Source organism: Paralichthys olivaceus, chromosome 9, assembly GCF_024713975.1.
Source record: "Paralichthys olivaceus isolate ysfri-2021 chromosome 9, ASM2471397v2, whole genome shotgun sequence".
NCBI lineage: Eukaryota > Metazoa > Chordata > Actinopteri > Pleuronectiformes > Paralichthyidae > Paralichthys > Paralichthys olivaceus.
Window position 1 is genome coordinate 23,889,681 of NC_091101.1, and position 22,368 is coordinate 23,912,048.

Consider the following 22,368-nt stretch of genomic DNA (forward strand, 5'->3'; position numbering starts at 1 on the left):
CAGTGCGAAAAAGCTCAGACATAAAATATAATAGGGGGGAAAGGAGCAGGAAGAGTTATAGGACTGGGATGAATAGTTTCCCCTTTGAGTTGGTTCCGTTTTTCTTCAATTTATTGCCCTCAGCGAGCTCCTGACCAGAGCGCTCTCTGTTTCGGCTCCACACCGGAGGGTTGTACCGAGTCTGTGGCACAGAGAAGCACGCTGACCTCATCGGCGTGAGCCAAACACATGTTCTGTTTCTGCAGGTTCTCCGCTCAATCCCCCCCCCCCCCCCCCCCTCCAACTCTGCAGCAGGACTTAATCTAATCCTTTTCAGTTCTAACGCTGCCATGTGTTGTCATGCATTACTGGAGATAAATGTGACTTTAACAGAAGCAGCTTTCCAGAATCATGAAGGTGGAGAACAGCTCTGATGGAAATGTTGATGGATGTGAGGTGCAGCAGGGGTCTGCGCCTGAACATCTCACAACTGCATGAACAGGTGGGTTTAAGGCCCAATGGAATAACTGGAAATCCAGAATCAGTCGATTCACCTGCCACTGTACCACCTGCCCGCTTGACCACCATGGTATCTAGAGCCTTCAGCCGCTCTGTTCCCCGTCCTCCCACCAGACATCCGTTATGTTGACCCTCTACATTTTCAAACCAATCTCAAAACCCATCTTTTTAAACTGGGATATTCAGTTTTATTGTTTTCCATTTGGCCATTTACATAATGTAGAGTAAACTTCCCCTTCCCCTATTCATCAAGTGGAACAAACTAATCATCCCTGGCTGAAAATGGAATATCGTCCTTGTGCAAAACCAGCACCCCTTAGAAACCCCGGCCATGATGTGCACGAGAAATCAAGTACCGGTGACTTTAAGTTCACCTTGTTGACCGGAAAACCATCTTGATGCTTTAGTCTATAAAAGCTCAGCATATAATTAGTACAAAATTCTCACTTAACAATATTGACAGACATCGGCCATGTGACCGTCCCCTTCACTGACTAACCCTCAGAACTAAATCCAACGTCACCGACCTTTTAGTAACGTTGTGACCACAGCTTATGACGCTTAGCTTAATTTTGCTGTTCCACTTTCTGGCACAAACACTGAGTGAAGCCATAAACTTTAATGAAATTCCAAGACGCCTCTAAAAACGCTCTGTGAGAGTTGCTGTCTCTGTGAATATATAAATAGAGAGATTTATAGCATAAGCTCACATCTATTTCCAAAAGACCAACATATATTGATTTTATTTTAATGATTTTAAGAGTTTAAAATGTCAGCTTCACAATTAGCCCATTTACAGTTAATCAGCGAGGCCTAAGTGGTGGAAAACCAGTGATTCCCTCCATCACTGTTTCACCCTCAGGAAATATACACCCAGCTGAAAAATGTCCCCATCAAACTGTTGATGAAAAGTATAAAATAGCTGCAAGTGTTCGGCTTCTTGAGGAGACTTGAGCTGTGAAAGAAATGAGTCTTTAAGGTTCCCAAAGCGCTCGATGGCCGATGACATCAACGTGGCCTTTTGGAAACAGGACTCTGCTTCAGTCTCAGAGAGGACATCGTCAAATGGGCTGTTAGGAGATGTGAAATGAAACCACATGGTTGGTTGACTTAAATGATGGTTTAGCTTCACAACAACAACAACAAGTCCATCGATTTCTGTGCAGCCGGCCACAAACAACGGTCACAACAATCTGTGTCATTTTGCTCGGAACACTGCGTTAGTGAGATGATGCCAGAGGCTCAAATAGCACTTTTCAGTGAGTGTAACTTCATATGTTGGACACTGACATTTCTTTGACTTCTTTTAAACTGAGATGATTCAGCTTGTATCTGGATCTTTGGCCCAAATTATGTGAAAAGGCCCTGATTTGACTGAGACTCTTACTTTAAAATGATACTGCACAAAATTGTGGGTTTATTGTGGTGAGATCATAAAATGAGACAACAAGATATTGAACTCTTTGCCCGAATTAGATCCCATTATATTATGTAACTGATTAAAACCGCAATGATGAGAATTTTATGCTTGGAAAGAATCTGATTCTGATTGTACTCCAGTACACACTGCCGGCCAAAGGTTTTAGAACTTATTAATTTTTCCAGTTGTTTAAAAAAAATAGTACACAGTGTAATGATCTCAGTGTACCCAGAAAATAAAGCATAGAAGCACCAGGTAATAGCCACAGCCCACAGGCCATTATCTATAGTCAGTAATGGCTGAACTTCTCCATCGATTCCACCAAAGAGATGATGATGACAGGAAATGACAGAACTGATATTTCTTAAAGGACACTGCAGATTTCAAAACCATACAGTGATAAATTGATTATCAGCTCGTCTTGCAATACTCTCTCAGCTCTCATAACTGATTTGAGTTTAAATTATTTAATTGTATCTGTATTTATCACTGTATTTGTTTTCCTTACTCTATAAACTAGCAGCAGGTTACTTGTAAGGTGATATTAAATGAATAAATAAGTTAATATCATTATAATTAACACAATCTGACCGGTTATAAAAACATTGAGACTTAAGTCGTCTGCAGCGGCCGCAGGTTTGTCTTCCCTGCCCTCGCTCCGTCTTTCACACTGTTTTCTATCAAAGACGTATCAACCTCAGTGTCCAAATATAAAAATAGAGCAATATTTATTGGTTTTCAGGTGCAGTAAAAGTGCAGCTGTAAGAAAATGCTTGAAGCAACAATACTCGTCGACTCTTCATCACAGAGTTATGTGCTACACGCTCCTCGGTGATATTACATCACTGCATTTGGGACCACAGTTGAAATCTTCTGAGGAAACACTCTCACAGCATGTGGCCATTGTTAAAACGTGATTTACAGGACCAAACTTTTCACGTTGAAATTTACAGCGTGCTCTGTTGACACAGAGAAAATCCGACAATCTTATATTCCATCCATCAGCTGCACTGCTTAAGAAAAAACTCTATATATTCCAACTTGGAGAGTGGATTAAATTCCTGGTTGTATCTGTAACATTTTGGTTTCAGGCATCGTTGCACGCAAAAAGTGAAGTCAGATCAGTTTGAGCTGTAAAACTTCCCCTCGCTCTCTCTTCACTTCAGTGTAATCATGTAATATGTTTTAGACGCCGGGTCTGCTTCACCTCACAAAACCGTTCAGGAACCGTTTCACTGTCTGGCTTTCATCACCGAGCCCCGTGTCACTCCTCCTTTTCCACTCCTCCACTCCATTTAATCATCCTCGCACCGAGTCGCGCATCGCTGCTCTTGGATCGCTTCACTTTGCCTGCAGACGTGTTGGACTTGACGTTTTTTTTTTAACCTTAATGTTCTGACGTTTCCCTGAACTCACCACAAACCGGGACGTTGCCACATGCTCGTTCTGACACGCTCTCACTCGCACGGTCGAGTGATGTATAGATTCTGATAGTTGAAGCTGAAATGTTACGTTTGCGTTGAAGGTTTTTGACATTTTCACATACACATATTATATAATTCTGCCAAATTCTTTTGCTGATCGCTGTAACACAGCAGTGACGGACGCTTTCATGAGGAAAATCTTCCTGCTCACAGGAAGTTCTGCATTTTATGATTCCAGCAAGAAGAACTGGCTCCTGGAGACGTTTTGTGCATGAATGAAAAAATCTTTTAAAAGTTCTGGACTGAGTGAACTGAATCAGCGTCACGGACTGAATCAGGGGCTTTTCATGAGTGACCTTCCTTTTGAAAACACCATAATTGAACTGTCAGTCTGGTCATGATGCTGTTTCATACTCTCTGAATAAAATCTTTGTGGGTCAGTTTGCCTCAGATGAAGTGTCTAAATGTATTTTCTGTCACCTTATCGGCGTCAGATCAAAATGGAGGCTGTTTATGCCAATTTCCAGAAACCATCAACCTGACAGGCACGAGGTCAGAGATTGGCCATCGGTGCAAAGTGAGAACGTTTGAAGGATTCGTTCAATCGCAACCTTCTGTCTCCTCGTCAGTCTAACATTGAATATACTGTTGTTGGTCGTTAGCCAAGAGCAGACGCAGCTCCATCTATTCAAAATCACTCCTTATTAAGAGGACAAACAAATACAAACTACAATCAGAGGAGGACTAACTCTTTAAAAGAGAAGACTCAGATCCTGAGAGGATCAACCTCTTATCTCATCATCACTGTCCATGACAGCAAGTTCCCAAATATCCACCATTTAAAACACGGTGGCTCATCAAAACATGATTTACAGCAAACAATCAAAACACTGCAGCACTTGAGAAAAGGATCATGGGAAGCAAAGCCTCTGCTTGACACAACAGGAAACGATCTTGAAAGATGAATTACGAGTGACTTTGAGTGTTTCCAAAATAAATGGACAGGATTTGGGGGAATGAAGTATTTAATTAAAATTCCCTCAGTAATGTCTGGCAACTAAACTGCATGATTAGGAGCAACGCTGTGTGTGTGTGTGGGGGGGGGGGGGGCTAACCTCTTGCTGAGTCATGATGCAACACGTTACAGCCTTGACTCGCTGCGAGGGGGCGGCCATCTGTTTTCAACTCGCGTTGAAAAATGATCGTGTGCACGAGTGACCTCTCACAGCAGACGTCCTCCAGACGAGCACGAGGGAGAGATGATGTGGGGGTTTCAGTCGCGTCCACAGACACTTGTATATAAACCAGAATGCAGAAGCCGCCGCGCTGCACTGAAACCCATTAAAACAGCAAATAAATTAGACGCACAAAAGGTCGAGTCTGAGGGTTTCGGGAGGCATCTGGTCGGTGTTGTGCTGCGCCTCCCCGGAGCTAAAGACCGAGGCTGCATCCACATTGTTGAGCCATTACGCTCAACTGTGAATCACGTATTTGTTTTGGAGGATTATTGGAATCTGTCTCGGAAACAGTATTCACCGACAGTGTTGCCGAAAACAAACACGAGAAACACGAGAAGCTCAAGAGTAAGAAGATGTCAAGGTTTCCTAGTTCTGTCTCCCTCGCTTTCTTTTGAAGTCAAGTTCTGTTACAGAACGTGTGGTTCGCGTTGTGGCCGGAGACGTAATGTTTCGGTCCGAGCAGAGAGATCACACATGTGGGTTTCACAGAGGCATCAATTTACACTCGACCTATTTGTAGCCTCAGTTAGACCCTCAGAACCCCCCGCCCCCTCCGAGGGAGCGTGAATATCTGAATCATTTCATCCGAATGCGTCCCGGCTGGATTTTGATCCAATCAGATCGTGGAGTCGTCAGGTTTTAAATGGATCTCTGGTTCCGAATATGTTGACTCGACAAGTAGAGCGTTGCTTTTCTTTCCATTGTTGGGACACTCGGTTGTTTTCTGTGGCTCGGGCTCAGTCAGTTCGTGGTTTTCAGGGGGAGTTATACGCGTTTTTTACCTTTTTCTTGGAAAAAAACCTGAAACAGTCACTTCCTGGACCCGTGTACGTCGTTCACACTCGAGCCAGATGTAAACACAAGTGGAAGAACACGTTGGGATCAGATTCTGGTCAACCAGAGCACATTTTTGGAGGTGGTGTCACAGCTCAACCAGGTGTGACCAAATCCTCCAAGTCAGAACTGATTGAGGGGAAATGCATTTCTGATTTTATACTGTATGAACCACAGAGGGTTTATAGAAAGACCAGACGTCACATGGTCGATTAATCACGAGTGAGTCTCAGCTGTAAATCACTTTCATCCTGTTTTTAACATCAATTAATTAATTTAAACCAAACGTATCAGTAACATGAACATCTGTGTGATAAGAACTGCTGCAATGACAGAAAACATCTTTTAAAAAATATTATTTAGCTTGGTCCATGTCCCATCTGCTGACGTGGAGGAGGCATGGTTTATGAGCTATACTGTAGCCAGCCACCAGGGGGAGATCAAGGTGCTTTGGCTTCACTTTGGGGGAGCCGTGTTTCATTTAAATTTAATTTGCGACTATTCATTTGTATCTTCCACTGCAGCTGCACTGCACTTTAAAGTTTTCGATTAAATCTGTTTTACAGTTTATTTTTATGTTCTGTTCTATTGTACACTAAAATCCTATAAGTTTTTCTTTTATAACTTGTTTATTTGCCAATTATGTCTAATGTGAAGCCCTCGGCTTGTTGTTCGCACAGATACACCTGCAGCGCAAGAAGTTTCTGCAAAAATAAAAACTTCAAGTGAAGAAATAAGTTTCACAAATACGCAGCTTCTTGTTAAAACTCGACAGAAGCATCAGATTCATGATTATTCAGCTTTCGGATGTGAACAGAGCCGACAGAGGAAGAGAGTTCCCATCTCCAGGTTTGAGACAGAGAGGGAGGGAGGTGCATGACCAAAAGAGAGAGAGCTGGAGAGAGGGAGAGAGCGAGAGAGAGCGTGGTGGAGGTTGTGTGTTTGTGGATGCATTCCAACGAGGCCACAACCTCCAGAGCAGATTTGGAGCTGGAGCTCGATGCAAAAGAGGCTGAGCGGTCGCGGGAAGCTGAGGCCTCATGTTTGACCTAAAATAATTGTTTGAACGTATATAATGTAATATAACAACATGAATGAAGGTTCTGTGTCTGAGTCATCTATAGGATGCATTTTCCATTTCATTACCCAAAGACTTGTAGTGCAATCGCACTCCTCCAGGCTGTTAGCAGAGTCAGTGATTACTCTGGTGGTCGTGGCCCTGCTCGCCCGAAACGTCAGAAGCCGGAGGCGGCGTCAGCGGTTTCTAAATTATATGAAGTACGAGCTAAAACCAAGAGGCTGAGGACGCACAGGACATGATCTGACACTGTCTCGCCTCGCCAGGACCCAGAAAAATAAAATGTCTGAAAGGAAGTGAAAGCCCTTAAAGTCGAAGGATGTGACTCTGCTTTTGGCAGCAGGCGTCTGATTGACTGCAGATTTCAGTTCCTGGCGGTCTATGCAAGTGTTTACGATTGCAGTGCATCGCATGTCCTCGCAGTCGGGCCATAAAGTTCTGATCGAGGACGTCTCCTCGCCACAGCGTTACGTTCTCGCTGTCATCTGCAATGACGCTCTGCGTGTTGTTGAGGCTTCGTGTTGACCAAAACAATCCCAGTGAAACTGATGGGAAACAGATCAGGACGAGGCCCCAGCACTGCGCTGCAAACACTCGTATTATATATTACAGTGGGATTATATTACACCGACCTTGAGACAGTTTAATGAGCCTTGCATGAATATATTGACATGTTCGCTGCTTCTCCGCTTCCATTCTCAACCAGCTTCACCCGAATCGTCTTTATGGCTAATTGAGTTCTCCAACCATTGTCATGTTGGCGTTTTTTTTGCGGCGAGCAGACCCTCGTGGCTCGGGCGAGGAACCATCAGCCATTTTTCGGTCGACTTGCACACCTCCCCCACTGCGCGACAAGTATCTTGTGAAGGAGAAAAACAGACCGTAGAGTTTTTAAATGTTTTCTGCTCCCTCCTGAGTTCTGTGTCTCCGCTCAGGCCACAAATCACTCGGCCCGGCCGCTGCAGACCACCCATTTTCTCCACCGATCACACTTGAAAGGAAGCACACTTTATCAGATGTGCATCGCCGACTCCCACTAGATAAAACCTGTCTAAATCAGCTGCTAATGATGTGGAGAAAACCTCTTTTATCATGTCTCGAGCTGAACTGCAAATTGCGCTTGTCTTTAAAGTAATAGGTGCAGAGTTTTCTCATGAAGCCCTGAAGAACCACGAGGCTCTGCACACATGCAACAGAGGTTCAGAGGGACGCCGTTTATAGCCGAGCAATTTCACGGTGGCGGCGAATCAGAAATGGGAAGGCGAGGGAAAAAAAAAAAAAAAAAAACGTGACACGGAGACATTGTATCGCACCCACACTTACAAAGAAAGAACAAAACCCACAGGAAGGAGTCGCTGTAAAGAAAAAAAACAATCAGAAAGACTGTATTTAGTCTGGACTGAGCAGCATCGCAGGGTTTGAATACACATCATTTTCTAACACAACAGATGAATAGAAATATTTACTCTGAACAGGCCAAAGGCAACAACTTGCACTCTGCAGAAACTAACAAAGCCAACAGGACTGTAAACTCCTGCAACTCCCTTTGAAATATTTGGTTTTCCCATCACGAGTCGTGGCGGGCGCGCACCAGGTCGTGGTAACACGAGAATCCAGGAGGCAGCGAGCAGCGAGGATCGTTTTTCCGCGACAGCTGGAAGACTAAATCATTTACCTGATCGCATTCCAAACACGTCGAGCAGCATGGGCCCGCAGCTGACGCCTCTGTTAGCATGTGAGGTCTGTTTCAACACTGTTATAACTGCGATGTGCAAAACACAGATCGGGTTGTTTATATTTGACAGATCTTACTCAGCAAAGTCACTCAGACAAATCAGCAACCAGAGCACACGTGTTAAACATGATACAGCAGAATTAAATGTGTAAGCTAAATGATTTGACAGGTCCTAGATGAATCTTCAACATGGCTCATAACACAACCTACTGCTTCAAACTGTCTGGGACGATCTGGGATCATTTTCAAATCTTTGCCTGAAACTGAACCTCTAAACAACCACAACGTCCCACATCCTCTGCTGTCTCTGTGCCGGGGGGTTCAAACTGCCTTGACGACAGTAACGGAGAAAAGCAGCGTGCATATATAAAGATATATACATAATATACGTACTATATATATAAATATGTATGCTTATACATACATATAAAAACAAACTGCGCAGGTGTGCAAAAGGTATAACAGAGCCAGTAACTGTCTGACTAACCACCTGAAGAACAAAAAGATAAACATCTCAATCATAGTAAGTGAGAGTGATTTAATTTAACGATATCTCAAGGATCAATTAAAAAGAGTTTTTCCAATTGTCCTCAGTGTGTATCTGAATTGATTGAAAGTATTTGGGTCTCGCCGGATATCGTTGACGATCATTGATTTTTATTTGTCCTATCAAATCCCTCTCTCACGTCCCCCCTGCTGTAAGTGAACACTTGTTGCCCGTGATGTCTTAACCCACGAAAACAAAAAGCAGATTGCTCCAAACCCAAGTCAGAGGATGATTTGTTTTTGTCTGTTTCATTCCGCAGCTTCTAACCCACTGACTTTGGCCGGCGTCAAACGTCATCCAGGACAATTATGAAATCATTTTGGCAGCTCTGCGAACGCTCCGCATGTGAAAAAAGTCCCTGGACTCGACATAATGAGAGGGCGATGGTTCCTCACTTCCCATAAGTCTCTGGAGGTTTGTAAACAAGGCTGAGACGTGAAATAAATGTATGTGCCGACTCGTGTCGTGGGTGTGGATTCAGACGTGGAAACACTATGTTCACATGGAGAGAATCAAAAGATCTACTGTACTTCAATCTCTGCAATTAGACTTCAGCATGTCGGGTTACGCACAGCCCACACTGGCTGGAAAATCAAGTCCCCTTCCTCCGCTCCGACAATGGAGACTTTGAAAGACGTTTTGTGAATCAGCATTTCTGTCCCAGTCGGCAACAGCGAACGGCTCGTCTGAAGTTACCCACTCGAGTAAAACGAGAACGTCAGGATGATTTAGTCTGACGACGGAGGTGTTCGACCGCTGCACTTTAACATCCTCGCCGCTGAGATACATTTCCTCTCATCTCAACTTGCTGGAAAATGCTCCTGCAGGTACGCAGACGCAGACGGTAAATCAGATAAGCACAGTTTCTGGAAACCACGCCGCAGGAACGCAGCGTCAGGACGTCGACCACGTGGCTGTCTGCAGATTCAGCTCTGGACTCTGTCATTAGGCTTCATTAAAGAGCCCGTGATGGATGAACCGCAGGATTAGTTCTGTGAGAGTGTTTGTGCTCGAGTGTGCCTCGTCGTCCGAGCTGTCAGCAGCTTGTCTGTGTGTTCATTTCCTTTAACCACCAACGGGCATTAAAGCCTTTTTCATCCTTCTCCTCTGCAGTTTTACAGAAGCTGGAGGTGAAGGGGGTCAAAGTCTCACTCTTAGATTTTGATATTTGCCCTTTAGATTCGAATTTTATCGATAAAACATATTATATTTTTATTTCAATGTTGTAAATTAATGCTTCCGAATGTTTCTGACACCAAGATCAGCGAAAACAGGGCTTTGACCCACGTGCACTTTTTGTGCCAGAGTCTGTGCGGTAGTTTTTAAAATCCCGCCAAAAAAAAAGAACTCGACCAATTGTCTGATCTTATAAAACAATAAAACCAAACTCACCAGAAACATGAACTTTTCAGTGTGAACTACCAAACATGACACGTATTATTTTTGAGAACGCACGTGTTCTGGTTTTCGTGGACCAATATCCTGTAAATAAAAAACCGTTTGACTTCTCTCAGTGTTTGATTATTTGCTCTGTGTGCTCTCACGCTCTTTCCTGCGGCATGAGGCCGGCTGGTGTGACATGTTTGTGTTGTGCGGACTCAGAATGTATTTATTCATCGCTGGTTCGTACTGTAATTATGTAAAACAACAGCGACACCACATGCCCTCAGAAAATATGTTATTATGTTCTTTATTGTGTCGAAGGAGCTTTAATCCGACAGAGCTTTTTTTTTTTCTCAAACATCAGTCGACCACAGCCGGGGAAATACAAGTCTTGTCACTATTGTCGAGCACGAGATGTGGTTTATTAAACGGCTCTCAGTGGGTTCACCGAATGGTCAAAGCTGGCCGCTCCACATGGGTTTTGGTGACCACAGATTTCCACCAGCTTCCTTTGAAACCTAATCAAGTCTTCCTGTTGCCCTTGGAATCCACAGATAGGCCTTGTCCCCTGCACTGATTAGCAGCAAAAATAAAAACAAAGCATTTCCCAGTTTTGCTTTTTTTTTTGGTCCAGCGTTGTTGGACTCAGAGTTTGGACTCGCGGTTCTCTGCTCGCCACATCTATCATGAAGGCGGAGCTCCCGCGGCTGCATAGCATGAGGTCATTGTCTACTTGACTGGACGCCTCAAAACTGACATTTGTTGTGTTAAAAGAACTCGGGGAAAATCTGTTTGTGATGAAACAACATGCGGCCGCAGACATGACGGGATGAACGCTACAGAGCGTTGTTGACTTTTGGACGTTTCCTATGAAGACGTCGGTTTTTGAGGGAATTGTATGTGACGTCTCGCAGAACGAGCAGCAGTGAAACCATATTTATAAAACACCAGCATGGGTTTCAGATGCGTTTATGAGGAACTGGATTTCACACACTATTGTTTTCCTGCTTTAAGTAGAATAAATGTATTTCAAGTTGAAAAAAAAAAAAAAAGCCCTTTTCAGTCACTGTTTACATGAGGTGCACCTGCTTCTGTTTAAAGGATGTATATTATTACATGTTTCCATCTTTTGCTTTGAATGTGAAAAATCATTTTAGAGCAAAATACAAAAGAATTGAGCGGTTTTCAAAATATTCCGTCTTCAGAGTCCAAAAACAACTTTTTTTTTGTGAGTCAGGAACAATTCAGGGATAATTTGTATAAAAACAAGCCAAAGTGAATGTTATCAGAAATAAAATACAGATTCAAGTCACCGTAATTACCAGGGAGAGCTTATTAACTCTTACTTTAATGCATTCATTTACTCATAATATCTTATGTTTCTATATTTTTATTTTCTACTTTTTTGACCAATGTATGCAAAAACCATATCTTCAAGCTGCACGAGGTCGATAATGTTTTCTTTCATCGTTCACTCGTATTCTCAGCTTATTTCCTTTAAACGACGCATCCATCCATCCTTGATTGCTTTTCTGAATTTGCATCATGTTGCCCACATGCTGTCGTCAGATATAAAACTGGCTCCGCTCATCAAGACGTTGTTATATCGGACTAATGGAGGTCAAAGTCCTGTTCGGTCATTAGGGAGCAGAAAACACATCCCTCATAAAACTCGTTTGTTTTAATGTGTTAGCGGCTCGGTGCCTCTTTAGCATCCACAGCAGACACAGACCAAAATGAGCCAGAATCACGTTTCCGTCCACACTGACCGACCTCCAACTCCACTAAGTCTGTTTTCAACCCCCGAGGGAAAAACCTGGCTCCGTGCAGAAGCTGGATGTTTGACTTCTCTCATCAGGTAGTCGCTAACTTCTGTCTGTCTTCCATTTAGTGCGGAGCAGGTAGAGCACTGAGTGTTTTCACTGGAAACAGCTGCAGCAGCTGGAAACAAAGCTGGTGAGCGACAAGAGGCGAAACAAGGAGCCGAAAGAGGCTGAAAAGCGAAGTGTAGCTGACCAGCGTAAAACTGTGATGACGTGAGATTGAAGCCGAACAACTTCGTCATGTTCACGTCCGTCACAACATCATAAACACGCCCACTTCCTCGTTCAATCTCCTCACGTGGTGTCACTCGGACATTTTCCAAACATTTGACTCCAGATTTGCGTCCTAACAAAAATCTTCTCCAGATAATTTCAGGAGATAATCCAGAGTTCAGGTCTGATAGCAGCTTTAGGGCCCGGTCACACACACACACACGAGAATGCAAAGCGAATATATTACAGGTCAAAGTTCATCGAATTTGAACTCAACATAAAACCACGCTGCGATTTTCCTCACCACGGGAAGAAAATGTTTTATTTGCCGAAGGTCCGTCACTGATACACTCGGTCTGTGTGACCAGGCTCTTTAACATCACTCGTAGGGGCTTTCTTTTTCATGCTCTCTCATATTTAAGGATCATATGACGAGAATTGTAAGAATAAAAGACACATTTTCAGACTCAATAATCCTCTTAAACACCATAACTGAGGTTGCACTTTTTTTTTTTTATCCCCTTTTGACAACAGCAATTCATCAGTCACTAAGCACAATAAATTCTGACAAACTGGTTTATTCTGACGAGGCCTTTCCCCAGCGTCAGTCCACAGCGTCTCTTTGTGATCTCACAGATCAGACAGGTGGCTTGCAGCTGACAGAAACCTTACTCTCACTGTCTGCCTGCACGCCGCTCCGTACCTCCAGCTCACCGACCGCATCAAGGTGACGGCCCGCTGAATTATGCGGAGGTGAATTCCCAGCGGCGGCAACGGGATACGGTAGCGGGGGCACCAAATGGACGTCTCTGGAGGAACAGCGAGTTCATGAGGCGTAGAGTTTCATATCTCGTTGACAGCTAACAGGGAGCATTACCATGAGCGCCATTTGATTCCCGCTACGTCTGCGGGACTTTTTCTTCTTCTGATTTACCTCCTTTTCTGAAACCCTCCGTGGTGAGATACAGGGAGAATTATGTGGAACGAATCAGCGGCTCTGGGTTCTTCTGCTCTCAGGCGTCCATGTTGAGTAGCTGTGGCGACGATGGGCTAAACCCAGCAGGAATGTTTTTTTGTGGCGTGACACAGTCTTCATTTCCGGCTGCTGACTGTCTCTGGCGTGCACGTGGAGTCTTAAGAGTTGCATTCCTGCGGCCGGGCGTAATGCAACACGTTTGGTGACAATAAAAACAGCAAACCGACGGAAATTCTTCTGCTTTTTTCCCACACAGAAAAAAGATACGTCCTCCGTACACTCGCACGACCTGCGAATGAGGATCTGATCAGAGATCTGCTCGCAAAATACTCATTAAACTCAATCAAACTATGACACACACACACACAGAAACCCACACAGCTGAGTCAGTGTGATGCACGTGACTCCTGCAGAGTTGTTTTGACAGACGGTCGATGTTAGAGGGAAGATTTAAGGGTACCTGCGTGCAGCCTGCAGGTATGCAGCAGTTGAGCTCTGCAGGCCACACACAGACGCTGGAATCATAAGGTTTTTATCCCTTTCTGAGAGAGGGAGAGAAAGAAAAGTCAAAAGGCAGAAATGAAAAGCCGGGCTGTGTTTTCTCCTTCACAACAACAGGCTTTTAGTTTCAGTTCGTCAGTTGCATCTAATGCGTCCGTGCACACTTCACTTCACTTCCTGCAAGGTTTTTTTTTTAATTAAAACTGGAAAACTTGAACAGCAAGAGAGTTTAAATATGAACTTTCTTGGTTCAGACTTTCAGGTGTCCACAAGCCGGTCTCTTGTTTTCCAGGTCTGACAGCGATTTATTCAGCAGAGGCAGATTAACAGGCCCGGAGCTCACGTTTAAGGTCGGCCCTGATTGAAACCCGGATAAGAACATACAAGAGCAATTTGTACATGCCCTGAAATCCAGGAGCAGCCGTGTGGTCTCACTCAAAGACAAATACTCCTTTCACATGAAAACTGAAACAAAACAACTTAAAAGTTCTCACATTTCATTTTTAAAGAGGACCTCTCCATTTCCAATGCTCATCCCTGACGTGAAAATCTCATCACATGATCTCCATCAACAGATTAAAAAATTTAAAAAACAATTTATTCATACATCAAGCGTGTACGTGACTCATCCCATCACCATGGCAACTCCGTGACCTTAATCAGCAAAAAAATTGATTTGAAAACTCATCTCGTGGTTTTTCAACCTGTCGTCACGATTTGAAGAGAAAATAATCCAGATCCGTCTGCGTTTAATTTTTCAAATGAGATTTTTAATTTCTCAATAACACAGTAAATATCAAGCAGGACGGTGACTTCATCCTCGCTTCATATCCAGCAAAGAGAAAAGGAGGAATATAAAAAAAGACAAGGTTTCTTTTGTATAACGCTGGACAAATTTATTAAAAAATTCCTGCTGGATTCTGCTTTCTGGGTGGCTTGTGCCGTAATCTCCAACATGAGGTGATGTGGAGCGAGTCCAACACAAACCTCGCTCTCAGACAATAGCTCGCCTCGGTAGGAAATGTCCTGACTCTCCGAATTCCACACAGTTTGCAAACACTGAGGCAGCGCTCCGCCTCGGACGCAGTCATTTTATGACATATATGGGAAAAATACTTTGCCAACAACGTGGCGGTAAACAAAGTTATGAAGGAGCTGCGGTGAAGTGGTAAAAAAAATGGTTTGCTGGTGCAGTCATCCTGCTGAACGTATACTCTCCCATTATGTCGGTGAAATTACACTTAATTAATTTCACGGGGAGGGCAGCCGGGGTTGTGGGCGGACCCTGTTCCCATGGTTCATATCAGGGTTGAGGGGTCTTTTTAATTTCAGCCCCTCGGGCTGGTTGTGTGAATGGAGGGGCCTGTTTCTGCGGTGGTGTGTGGGCCTGATCTCTCAGCCACTCGGGGAGGTGTTGTTGGCCCAGGCCGCCTTCCCAGGAACCTACACGTGCGTCGAGTCCAGAGCCCTCAGCCTTAATGCCGCCTGACAGCTCATGGCTGCGGCTCAGCTGCTGGCGTTTTTTTTTTTGAGCGGAGTTCTCGGCTTACGGTGCAGACTGGCCCGGGTAAGACACCAGGGTTCGCCTCACCCTCCAACGGTAGCACGGGCGTGGAGCGACCGCGCTATGAGCTCACCGGCTCTGTCCGCAGGCCTCAGCGCCCGACGAGCCCGGCCGGTGTCGCGTTTCACCACGTAATTAGATTACTAATGTAGTGTGAAATGAAATTGAGGGGGTGTTTCGGCTGAAAACCGTGCGCGCTCTCCGAGGTCACATGTGTTTTTTTTTTTTTTTCGAGGTGCCAGTGGAGGCCATGGTTTCCTTCACGGGGCGGGATCACACCGGTGTCATGTGTTGTGCCTCCAAGGTCTGCTGCACTTGCCAGAAACAACTACCATCCCCCCCTCGCGTCCATCTCAAAGGTGCTCTCGAACACACTCCAAGGTTGTTTCAGAGAAAAAACAATTACACACAGCACGCACACACACAGGTTGTCTTTCTTTCCCGACCTCCCGAGCACTTACAATCGCTTCCAGCTGCCTCTCAGGGAATATTTTTTAAACCCCAGTCACTTCTGTAATAGCCGTACAGTTGATTAGCGAAGCCTCATTCCAGAGGTGAAAGATAATTGCTCTTATACCTCGAGGCTCCGACACATTTCACATTTCACCTTTGTCCGAGCGCTGAAAAATAAAACTTCATTACGGCAAATGGAACCAAATTATTGCAATAATTCAATAAATTAGATTAGCTGCACTTTACACAACCCTGTGTTGAATCAGATTAAGAGTCTGGAGCTGAGAGAGAAGTGCAGAGAGAGTTTTTGATGAAACGTGTCAGTCTCTCTATCTTGATAACTGATTAAAGTTATTTAACAAGGAAAATCTAAATTATTCTCCACTTCTGTCGACTCAAATATGCAGAGGAGCAGGTGGTAAACTGACTCTCTGTGTTCCACAGCCACTTACGGACTTCTTCATTTCTCAAAGACATGGTTTTCACTTGAAATAACTTTTTGCACATTCTCCACGTGTTTGACTGAGTTTTCTCCGACTTCTACTCCAGCTCCCTGCGACCCTCCGAAGATAAGCAATACAGGAAACGGATGGATGGAATGACTGTTCCTGTGCAAGTTATAATTACTTGATTTCCACAAAGTAAACATTTTATCATGCAGCTCAAACTGATCCACTTATAACAACGACCGATGTCTGCAAACATTTAGCACAACACACACGTTTGAGCAGAAAAGGTACAAATGCAAAGATCCGGGGATTGTAAGGATTAATATTAGATCATTCAAATAACTGCATTAAAACATCTTTAATCCATGAAACATCTTCAATCCAGCCGTATTGACAACTGAGCAAACGCCAAAGATTTGACTGAAAGTGGATCCTGTCATAAGACTCATAAGAGAAAAAAATCTGATTTAAAGATTAAAGTTGATGGAGCCCCTCAGTTGATCGACAGAAATCAATCTCAGATCGTATTATCGTTTTAATTAGATCATCGATTATTGTTTATTTGAGTGAATCTTTGGAGGTTAGACAGTAAATACTCTCAATCATAGAGTCAAACAACAGAAACAGAGTTAGAGTCGTTCAAAAACTCATCAAACCCTGATAGAAAGATAAAGTCTGGTTCAAGTTGATTGGATGAAAAACTACAATAAGAAAACCTGTGACCTGCGGGACGACTAAAACAGACCCTCGGCTCAGGAAGTGGCGGTGAAGGGGTTTGAATGGCACATAATGTATTTTTCTTCAGGAAGGAGACTTCGCTGAGGCTTGGAACCCATTTCCACATCATATGTCAGAGCCACGAGAACGGCACGTCACTTTTGTAAAATCACACTCCATTAGCTCCACGAATTTCCCCGGTGGTTCTTTTTTCTCGGGGAAGTTTCGAAGTGAAAGTATCTCAGGCCTTGTACACAGACAGGAAGTGTCCTAATTTCCGCCACCATTACCAAACATGCACGGGACCCTGTAATCGCTGCGTTTCTGGTGCATACACCTGATACGCAGGGCGAACATCTGGGGACAATCACAGCCACAGGTCTTGACAGCGTAACTGTCAGCGAGCATCTCGTGCAACAAACCGTCCTCTGCTCTCGGACGTTAGTTGGTGCGTTTTGCCAGAAGCTTGTAAGTACAGATGAGTCCCTGAGTGCACGTTCTCACGGGGGATAACGAGGCCTCGACCCCGAGAGCACTTTGCCTCCATGTGTGGAGCTGTTAGCAGTTTACTATTGAGCTACAACAACTGAAGGTACGAATGCTTTAAAACGATCTTTGAATCCATTGTTTTCTCATTTATTTCATAAATTAATTTATAGATTTTTGATATCAAACTTATTTTCATGCACCAAAATTCAGATTTTTCTCAATACTCTCAGCAGAGAAAGAAAAATCTGTAAAAACCCAGGATACCTGCGCCACAGTGAAGATTTGACGCTATGCTGCGCTGGTGGGATCATTTGTTCATATATATTAACCAAACTCATCATTTCTCACTATATGATGGTTAAATAGCTGCAAAATAGACAGTTTCCTCAGGTTTCTACAACTAGAAAGGATTTTTACAGTTGTCACGTCCACCAGGTTACGGTTTCTCCTCTGTTTGTTGGTTTGTCAGCAGGAGAAAGTAAAAGCTACACAACTGATTTCCACAAATTGTTCGAGGAAATCGTTCTTTTCACTTTATTTAACATTGTTTGGACATTTTCACCAATTTCCCAGGAAATAATTCACAGATCTTAATGAAATTTATTTTTTTAAATTTACCTTTTTTTAATCAACCTACTATTTCATAATGTGTAAATCGTTGTGTTGGCTTCGCTCTAAGGTTCGATTGAATTTAGACTGTTGGGCCTTGACGGAGGAACGTGCTCCACTTGTTTATATTTCCCTATGTGACACAGTTCATTCTACATAAGTTGAGAAGGTTTAAATATGTTGATGGCTGCTCTTTTCTTCTTATTCCGTTTACAGATGGTCTACACTTTATGGGCGTGCGCTACAGAACGAGGGCTCTTTCCAAACAACTTCACAAATATCACTACAGTGTGGGCACATTCTGTAGCTCAGTATTAACCTCTGTGAAAACATTTTCCACGCAGATATTCGAGCTTAACCAAATACCACCACAACTTTAACGCTGGAAATTATGGACGGGCAGGAAATATTGAGTGACATTTTGCAAGTTTCCTGAGTTAGCATAAAACCCAAGCCGCGGTTGAAGCGTATTAATTGGTTATTCTAGAGAGCAGGGAAAAAACTGTAAATGACATGTTAGCGCTGCACAGCTGGGCCGCGTGAACCCTGAGAGCACTGCACCTGATTTCTAACAGAGTATATGTTGGACCACAGGAGAACAAGCGCTGCGAGGTTATGGTCGGTGACGCATCCAGGAACAGACGCCTGCGGCCGAAAGAGTTTCCAGACGAGCCGCCACGATGCGGGGTCAAGAATCTGTACGTGTGTGAACGAGTGTAGCTGCGTGATGGAGGTGGGGTTGTGCTCAGGTGACCTCTCCAGGTGACGGACGTTATGTCAGCCAGGTCCGGCACATTCACAATATTCAACTTGTGCCTCTATAAATAAAGAATGTTATCTGTGACGAAATGACACCAAGCGGCTCAACAATCGGACATGTGCTTGAGTCTGGTTCTTCTCTGAGCTCTTGTTGATGCGGTTTGATGTCATGAGGGTCACTGGGGTTCATCACAAGTCATTTCTGGCGGAGGAAGTATCGGGTTGTGGACGTGACCTTCAACAACGACTCACCAAAACAATGAGATGGGATCCATATGCATCCCATAATCCTTCACAGTCAAGAAACACTTTCCTCTTACAGTGATGGGCGTGGCTGTGGGTTCAAAATCCAAATGAGTGACTTTGGCTTTTTTTTCTGCGAGACGCTGTATCTGTAATTTCTTTATGACTCCCCAATAGTGGAGCATTAAATCTGTTCGCACTGGCTCTGCTCGACACATGTTTCATCTCAAGCTGTAAATAAAACCACAGCGTGTCACCCTGTTCTGTTCTGGAGCATTGTCTCTGTCTTTCTTTGATTTATGTTTCAAAAGGTTTATTTATGGAAATGAACTTTACAAACTGTCCGATGACGGAGAGGACATGAGCGGCTCAGTGGATCCGGCCTCTCAGACTCTGATGCTCATGAGCTGGAGTCAAAATTCAATATTACTACAAAGAGATACGAAACAATAGCAAATTACCAAATATAGAAAATGACCGCAGGAGACACGAACAGTTAAAAAACCACAACAAGACAAAATGATAAAAAAGAGATTCATAAACAAAACCGCCATCAAATAAAAAGAGGCGTGGAGACAAAAAGAAACAAAATCCATTAGAAATGATTGAAATCACATCAAGTCAAAGGATAAATGGAAAGAAATGAGATCGCAAACATTTTCTTTATCAACTACAAAAACTTTATAAGACGAGAAAAACATGCAAAGGCTGAAAGAGTGACCACAGAAAGATAAAAACTGCTCTGGAGAGGTGAAACTTCCAAAAAAAAGACTAAGAACAACCACGAAGGGACATGAACTTACAACAAGGAGACACAAAGACACAACGGCAAAGAGACAAAATACAACAATAAAGACACACAAACAAACGCAAAGACACACAAACAATCGCAAAGACACAAAACGTTGAGAGGCCGTCAACAGGTCTGTACTCAGGTGCCTGCGTGAAGCCTTCATGGGAAAATGAAACAGTTTTAATGTGAACTTTCTTGGCACTCGGTGGATTTAGCTCATAGAGCGAGTGCCCTCGAGCCACATCTGAAATCCTTCATTTCCCATTAGCAACCTGATATTTATCAGAATTGTTTATACTCTGTACGGAACGGACGTCAGCTGAAGAATTCATAAGTAATAAGCATAAAAAATCAAGTGTGTGAGATAAATAATGGTTTTACAGTCAGAAACCACACAGACTTTATGAGACAGGATGACTTCATTACATTAAAGTATGAAGCTATCGTATAATTTGAAAACTGAGCCATGTGTTTAACTTCAGGACTGAAAATCATGCTTCCATTTTCTTCTGAAAACACTTCTCAAGCCGCTGCATCTCCTTCAATCTAATGGGGTCAAATTGCCCTTGGATGCTGATCCAGGGTCTGCTTTACAATTTCCTCAGCAATATTTCAGGTGAGGGGTTACGGCAGGAATTCTGACTCACAGTCAGGACTCCCAGAAAGTGGGAGGACGGCGTCCAGCGAATTTAATTCCCTCTCTTTCATCTGATCCAGCCGAGAGCTCCTGTAATTAATCAAACTGTCGTCTCACTTCCAAAGAAATAAGAGCACGGAGCCAGAACATCAGAGTGCAACACAGTGCAAACATTTACTGAACAAGCAAAAACCATTTTACCCACCTTCTTATTTAGGGAACAGTTGATGCACCTTTTACTCCGTAATCACCAGTCAAAACATCATCACCACTGTCATTACACTCAGTATAAGTACTTTAAAGTGCAGTAAGGTCAGCAGAGTACTTCACTGTACAAAGTATTTTACTTACTTCTGCAAGCTGAGCCAATGACATCACGAAGAAAAACAAACCCGTTCATTTTTCTCGTTACGTCGGTGGTCATTTCCCCTGATTGAAACAAATGGGATGAATTTCTTTAACGGAATATTTTTGCGTTTTATGATGAAGTGATGGTGGAAAAAAAGCCAAAGATGCAGTGAAGTGATGAGAATATCTGTTAATTTTGGGTCAATCAAGAGAATGACATGTCAGCGGAGACGAGGTATTCCAGAAAAAAACACAAACACAGAGTGATTGATGTTTTCTTCTTTGAGATAATAATCTTTTTTATTTTTTTAATTGAGAGATTCATCATCAGAGAGATGGTGAATGTAGAGAGATGAAGTGAAAACAAGTCATAGAATCAGGAGAAACCGTGTTGTATAAATGTGACGTTCATTAAGAGCTGAAACATTTAAATGTATTTATTTTGATAATTATAAATAATAATAATCTTTAAGTTTCAGACTCAAGTCGTTTCCTGAACTGAGACAAACTGGGAATGAATATCTTCCCTGTTCTCTACATAAAAAAAAAATATTACTGAGCAAATAATCATCAGCTTCAGATTAATCCTTCATGTCTTGACACAGTCCAACAGAATAATTTAGTCTTGTTTTCATTCTTCATCATTCTTTTCCTAACCATGTCTGTACTGTGGCTTATCTGTGTGCACATTTTCAAAAACATTGACTTGAGTCATAAAAAAAAAGAATTTGGGGTTTTGCAGATTTGTCCCAAACCAGCCACCTGTCGAGTGAAGGTGTTTTTAAACTGCCACCATTTAAAAAAAACCTGTCATCCTACTGTGAAAAGATGTATTGTTCAATTTTCTGCCAAATTAAATAACAGATGTGTGAAGAAAACTAACAACTAGTTGCTTTTTATTTGAGGTCTCACTGATTTTCACCATGAGATGAGTAATAAAATGACATCAATCATATTTTATGTGCTTTGCAGTCACCAGAGTCCAAACTCCTCCACTCAGTCGAACGCCTTCGGGAGATTTTTGAACAATGTTTCCCACACAGGCATTTAAACGCAGAATGAGGGAATAACTGTTGGAGGAACATGGTTCATCCCTCCAGCACAGACCCGCACACTTGCCAAAGAACATTAAAAAACGGTTCTGGACGCTCAGGGTGGCCGAGCAACTTTCTGTTGTGATTTTCCTTTAATTTGTCACCTGTGTGTAAACGGACTTCCATGCATTGAGACATTTAAAGCCCATCAGTCTGCAGCATGATCGCAAAGACCAAACCCAACTGTCTGGATTTCAAATAATGACGAGAAGCTCATTTGCAGACCCACAATCTGGGAAACATTATGTCCTAAATATCTGACTTGCAGTGAAAAGTTGAGACGCCTTCGTCTGCTCGCTGACAGCGTGAGCGCTGAGACTGACCATGGCCCGTCTACGAATTCCTCATTTTCCTTACAAACCAATTCCAAAAAAGCTGCTGCAGCTTCCAAGACGACTTCTGGCCAAGATATCGAAATCCTAATCGCCGGTGATTGGAGCACAACCTCGAGTGTGAGGAGTTTCAGTCACCGCTGACGCTCTACGTGACAGTTACACATTGCAGGAGGGAAGCAGCGCTGCAGGTAGGAGACAGAAGGTAACT

General features: G+C 43.3%; 1 long non-coding RNA gene across 2 annotated transcripts; it reads left to right on the forward strand.

Annotated features, from left to right (window-relative positions):
• Positions 1-14,600: 14,600 nt before the first annotated feature.
• On the forward strand, positions 14,601-19,206 carry LOC138411467 (uncharacterized). Of its 2 annotated transcripts, none has more exons than XR_011244102.1 (3): positions 14,601-15,365; positions 15,470-15,593; positions 18,546-19,206. It is a non-coding gene; the product is annotated as an uncharacterized lncRNA (long non-coding RNA). The 2 variants fall into 2 exon arrangements; XR_011244103.1 differs by having other exon boundaries at positions 14,601-15,237.
• The last annotated feature ends 3,162 nt before the right edge of the window (positions 19,207-22,368 follow it).